A 6000-nucleotide genomic window follows, 5' to 3' on the forward strand; every position below is an offset into this window, starting at 1 on the left:
GGAGGAGAGATGTGATGGAGGGAGAAGGAAGGAGGAGAGAGGATATGAAGGAAGGAGGAGAGATGTGATGAAGGGAGAAGGAAGGAGGAGAGAGGAGATGAAGGGAGAAGGAAGGAGGAGAGATGTGATGGAGGGAGAAGGAAGGAGGAGAGATGTGATGTAGGGAGAAGGAAGGAGGAGAGAGGAGATGAAGGAAGGAGGAGAGATGTGATGGAGGGAGAAGGAAGGAGGAGAGATGTGATGAAGGGAGAAGGAAGGAGGAGAGATGTGATGGAGGGAGAAGGAAGAAGGAGAGATGTGATGGAGGGAGAAGGAAGAAGGAGAGATGTGATGAAGGGAGAAGGAAGGAGGAGAGAGGAGATGGAGGGAGAAGGAAGGAGGAGAGATGTGATGGAGGGAGAAGGAAGAAGGAGAGATGTGATGGAGGGAGAAGGAAGGAGGAGAGAGGAGATGGAGGGAGAAGGAAGGAGGAGAGATGTGATGGAGGGAGAAGGAAGAAGGAGAGATGTGATGGAGGGAGAAGGAAGGAGGAGAGATGTGATGAAGGGAGAAGGAAGGAGGAGAGATGTGATGAAGGGAGAAGGAAGAAGGAGAGAGGAGATGAAGGGAGAAGGAAGGAGGAGAGATGTGATGAAGGGAGAAGGAAGGAGGAGAGATGTGATGAAGGGAGAAGGAGAGACGTGATGGAGGGAGAAGGAAGGAGGAGAGATGTGATGAAGGGAGAAGGAGAGACTTGATGGAGGGAGAAGGAAGGAGGAGAGATGTGATGAAGGGAGAAGGAAGGAGGAGAGATGTGATGGAGGGAGAAGGAAGGAGGAGAGATGTGATGGAGGGAGAAGGAAGGAGGAGAGAGGAGATGAAGGGAGAAGGAAGGAGGAGAGATGTGATGAAGGGAGAAGGAAGGAAGAGAGAGGAGATGAAGGGAGAAGGAAGGAAGACTGTCTGTCTTCTGGAAGAAGATTAAACAAACAACACATAGGAGAGGAGGGCACAACCCCACCACACACACACACACACACACACACACACACACACACACACACACACACACACACACACACACACACACACACACACACACACACACACACACACACACACACACACACACACACACACACACACACACACACACACACACGAAGGGCAGGGTAAAGTTTAGAGACTGAGGAAGTCCTGAAGTTCTTGACCTTTTCAGAGACAATCGCCAGGCCTTTAACAACCAGACACAAAGGTCAAAACACAGGGCTGCCCATGCCGAGAAATGTTAACACTGTCCTACAGAGGTTCAGACAGGGAGGGGAAAGTTCACTCCAATTTACAGTTTTTTACAATCGCTAGGACCCATTTCTCAATACTTAGGTCACTTTTTCAAAACTCTTCACACAGTGAGCACAACAGCAGTCTATGTGGGCTAAACTGTGGATCATTTTTCATTGCTTTGGCTCAAAACGAATTCAATGACTACATCTTTCAATTTTCATGAACTCTTTTCTCACTCAGACAACCACCACCAACACTCGATGTACCTACAGGCCAATTTGCACATGTTTACATACTCTTTTCAAAACTGTTAAACTTAATTTGAAAACCTAAAATAACACAAAATTGAATAAGCCTTAATTAAATGTGCTACAGTAATACCGTTTTGAAATATATTCCAAATCTAAAAAATGAAATACTATTAAAACAATTAGACCAGCCACAGCTGATTCCCATTGTAGCTGAACACCTACCCAGGTGTTAGTCTTTCAATTTCATTACCATCTATACAAAAGGGGACGTCTTAGGAATAATGCTGTACTGTAATGTAAACATGGACCCAACCAGAGATAGAGGAGTGGCTGACAGAGGAAGAAGAGAGGGAGAGGGAGAGGAAGAAGAGTGTCTGGGAGAGGGAGAGGAGTACGTACGCGTGGTGGAAGAAGACTGAGAGGAAGATCAAGAGCTGTAGTCTCAGATGAGATTAGGGCCACTATAATTGATCATGTAATAAATCCTGGTCTATCAATGAGAGAGGCTGGTCTGAGAGTGCAGCAAAATCTGCAACGCTCAACAGTGGCATCTATTTTGAGAAATGTCCGGCAAAACAACAGGTAAGATGTGCATTCTGCAAGGGCATCTGACTCAACTGCACATTACAGAAGTAAATTCAGCAAAGCCTCCAAACCTACTTGTGTGTAATTGTAATTGTTTTTGTATTTCTGCTTAGGACCCAACGGTTACCTCCTACAGGCGGGAGAGGAAGGATTTTCACTGCTGTGCAGGAAACTGCAATCGTTGATATGGTCATCAGAAACAATGGCATAAAACTCAGAGATTCGGGACGAGTGTTGGCAGACAATGTAAGCATAACAAATATTTCTAGAGTCCAGAAACAACATCAAGTCAGGATGAAGCAGTTGTACACTGTCCCCTTTGAGAGGAACTCTGAACGAGTCAAGCAACTCAGGAACCAATAAGTCCAGGTAAGATGACTATAAAATACAGAACTGTTTTTGAACAAAACCAAACAGGGCAGAGGCACACAATGGCATGTTTTTAGGTATAATGTAAACTCCCGTAATAACTCTTATGTTGCCTTGTGGATTTATTGTAGAGAGTCATGGAGATTGAAGCCAGGCAAACACCCCACATATTCATCTTTGTGGACGAGGCTGGTTTCAACTTGGCCAAAACACTGCGGCGAGGAAGGACTGTGATTGGGAAAAGAGCCACAGTGGATGTCCCGGGCCAGAGGGGTGCCGACATCACAATGTGTGCAGCAATATCCTCTGATGGATTGCTGTTACACAAATCGTTAATTGGGCCATACAACACCGAGCGCCTCATTTCATTCCTGGATGACCTCTATGGAAAGGTTGTGCCAGGTGAGAAAAGGATTGCAGTAAGGCCAAATCGGCCAACTTTTGTAATTGTCTGGGACAATGTGTCATTTCACCACTCCCATGCAGTCACAGTGGTTTGCAGCCCATCCCAGGATGATGTCACTTTCCCTCCCACCTTACTCTCCACTCCTCAACCCCATAGAGGAATTCTTTTCCTCATGGAGGTGGAAGGTTTATGATCAAATGTCCCTCCTGGACACAATGAATGCCGGATGCCTGGACATATCTGCAGAAGATTCCCAGGGATGGACCAGACATGCCAAAATGGTCTTTCCTAGGTGTATTGCCGAAGATGACATAAGATGTGACGTGGATGAGAACCTGTGGCCAAATTTAGAAGACAGGGTTGACTAGCATTGCTACTGTATCTGTATCAGTAGATGGTGTATATACAAATGATTGTATTTTGGAATCACTCAATGCCATAAAATTACATAAAACACGTTGAAGCATATTGCATCATGTCTGATACATTCCTGTAACATATACAGCAGTGAATTCTAAACAGTAGAGAGGTGTCATTCTTGTTTTGTAAAGAACACATTGTGTAATGCTCCCTGTTGTTAGTGTTGTTTAGGTCATTGTTTTATGGGTGACAACGTGTGCTTATTGGGTGACAACCCTTGCTAGTGTTATGGAAGAATGAGTTGATTTGAGACATGTATGAAGTGTTTTGGTACTTTTAGGGCATTTTGAACGTGAAATGAATTGCTGTGCCAAGCTGAAAGTTAGTTAGGAGAACTGTTTGAAGAGTTTTGAAAAAGTGACCTAAGTATTGAGAAATGGGTCCTAGCAATTGTAGAAAACTGTAACATGGGAGATTTTTCACAGATAACAGGGCTGCCTGAGTTGAATGCCAAACAGTATTTTGTGATACTCTACAGACACCTTTAGCCTTGTACACTTGGAGTGAAAAATATGTTGATTGGCCAAATCTATTGGAGAGCCACCTAAAATAGCCTGTACAACATAGGCAATCATCCTGCAATATGAAGTCTTCAGGGGCCATTTTCACTCAGGAACAGCATCACCTTTTCCACTGGCATAATGTAACTGTAGTGCTGTGAAATTACTTTGACAAGGTGAGAGAGAGGCAGTGGAATCTCACATTAGCAAGATTTGTGACCTATTGCCACACGAAAAGAGCAAGTAGTGAAGAACAAATATCATTGTAAATCCAACCCACATTTATGTTTATTTATTTTCCCTTTTGTAGTTTAACTATTTGCACATCGTTATAACACTATACATATCCATAATGTGATTTGAAATGTCTCTATTCCTTAGAGTGTAATGTTTACTGTTAATTTGTTATTGTTTATTTCACTTTGTTTATTGTCTATTTCACTTACTTTGGCAATGTAAACATATGTTTCACATGCCAATAAAGCCCTTTGAATTGAGAGAGAAAGAGAGAGAGAAAGAGACAGAGAGAGAGATTGAGAGAGAGAGAGAGAGAGATTGAGAGAGAGAGTGACAGAGACAGAGAGAGATTGGAACACATGTTAACACATGTTAACACATGTTTCCCATGCCAATAAAGCCCCTTGAATTGAATTGAATTGAGAGAGAGACAGAGAGACAGAGACAGAGAGAGAGAGACAGACAGAGAGAGAGATGGACAGAGAGAGAGAGATAGAGAGAGAGAGAGACAGAGACAGAGAGACAGAGAGAGAGAGACAGACAGAGAGAGAGAGACAGACAGAGAGAGAGATGGACAGAGAGAGAGAGAGCGAGAGAGAGAGAGAGACAGAGAGAGACAGACAGAGAGAGAGATGGACAGAGAGAGAGAGAGACAGAGAGAGACAGGCAGAGAGAGATGGACAGAGAGAGAGAGAGAGAGAGAGAGAGAGAGAGAGAGAGAGAGAGAGTGTAGGGGTAGACTACTCTAAGTAAAGCTGGATGGAACTGGAGTGTCCATTTTCAAGCATGCTTAAGGGGACAAGGATGCAGTTTGGAGAGAGCTGGAGAGGGGAGATGGGTTAGTGTTTAGGGAACAGCACAGTACCTAGTAATAAATGGAGTGCTCTGAAGTGGGGCCTGATGACGGAGGAGGATCTCTGATTGGCTACTCATAGTTAATTACCCAGTAGAAAGTTTGCATATTCAACGATTTAACGTCGGATAGGTCCTCGGCCCACAGCGGAGAGGTTGATTGGCAGAGAGCAGTGGTGGTCTCTCGGTGGTCTGGATGTAATATCAGGTGATGACAGATACAGGGATATAAGTGCTGCTCGCCCTCCTATATGGAATAGAGGCTTTTGTCAAAATTGCTTTAGAAAATGACTCCCAAGGACTTTTATCTAGAACCCCATGGTTTCCGTTCGGAATTACAGTCTCTCTTTTTCACTCCGTAACAATGGGCATTGAAATTCCTTTCATTTTTCTGGTTGCTGTAGGTTAATCTACTGGGGTTTAGGGAATGAAATCCTTTAAGTTATGAAGTGAGCTGGTTTGAAGCTTTGTCGTTTGTACTTTCTCTCTCTCTCTCTCTCTCTCTCTCTCTCTCTCTCTCTCTCTCTCCCAGCGCAGTGAAAATGACTGGCGGAAAAGTGTTTAATACCCCCCCCCCCCTTCTCCCACCCCCATGCCAGCACAACTCTGAACACAGCAGACAGACAGAGAGACAGAAAGACAGAGAGACAGAGAGACAGACAGACAGAGAGACAGACAGACAGAAAGACAGAGAGACAGACAGACAGAAAGACAGAGAGACAGACAGACAGACAGAGAGACAGACAGACAGACAGACAGAGAGACAGAGAGACAGAGAGACAGACAGACAGAGAGACAGAGAGACAGAGAGACAGACAGAGAGACAGAGAGACAGAGAGACAGACAGACAGACAGAGACAGAGAGACAGAGAGACAGAGAGACAGGCAGGCAGAGAGACAGAGAGACAGAGAGACAGACAGAGAGACAGAGAGACAGACAGACAGAGAGACAGAGAGACAGAGAGAGACAGACAGACAGAGAGACAGAGAGACAGAGAGACAGACAGAGAGACAGAGAGACAGAGAGACAGACAGACAGAGAGACAGAGACAGAGAGACAGAGAGACAGAGAGACAGAGAGACAGAGAGACAGACAGGCAGAGAGACAGAGAGACAG

General features: G+C 44.7%; 1 protein-coding gene across 10 annotated transcripts in view; it reads right to left on the bottom strand.

The window, feature by feature from the left end:
* Positions 1 to 6000, bottom strand: part of LOC129861239 (extracellular sulfatase Sulf-2-like) — a 396100-nt gene that overhangs the window by 71530 nt on the left and 318570 nt on the right. The window contains exon 2 of one of the 10 annotated variants that reach the window (XM_055932476.1): positions 4975 to 5130. The exons of the other annotated variants lie outside the window; for them this stretch is intronic. The gene's annotated coding sequence lies outside the window, so the exon portion shown is untranslated. The remainder of the gene's footprint in view (positions 1 to 4974; positions 5131 to 6000) is intronic. 10 annotated transcript variants of the gene reach the window in all.

This window comes from Salvelinus fontinalis, chromosome 8 (genome assembly GCF_029448725.1).
Source record: "Salvelinus fontinalis isolate EN_2023a chromosome 8, ASM2944872v1, whole genome shotgun sequence".
Lineage (NCBI taxonomy): Eukaryota > Metazoa > Chordata > Actinopteri > Salmoniformes > Salmonidae > Salvelinus > Salvelinus fontinalis.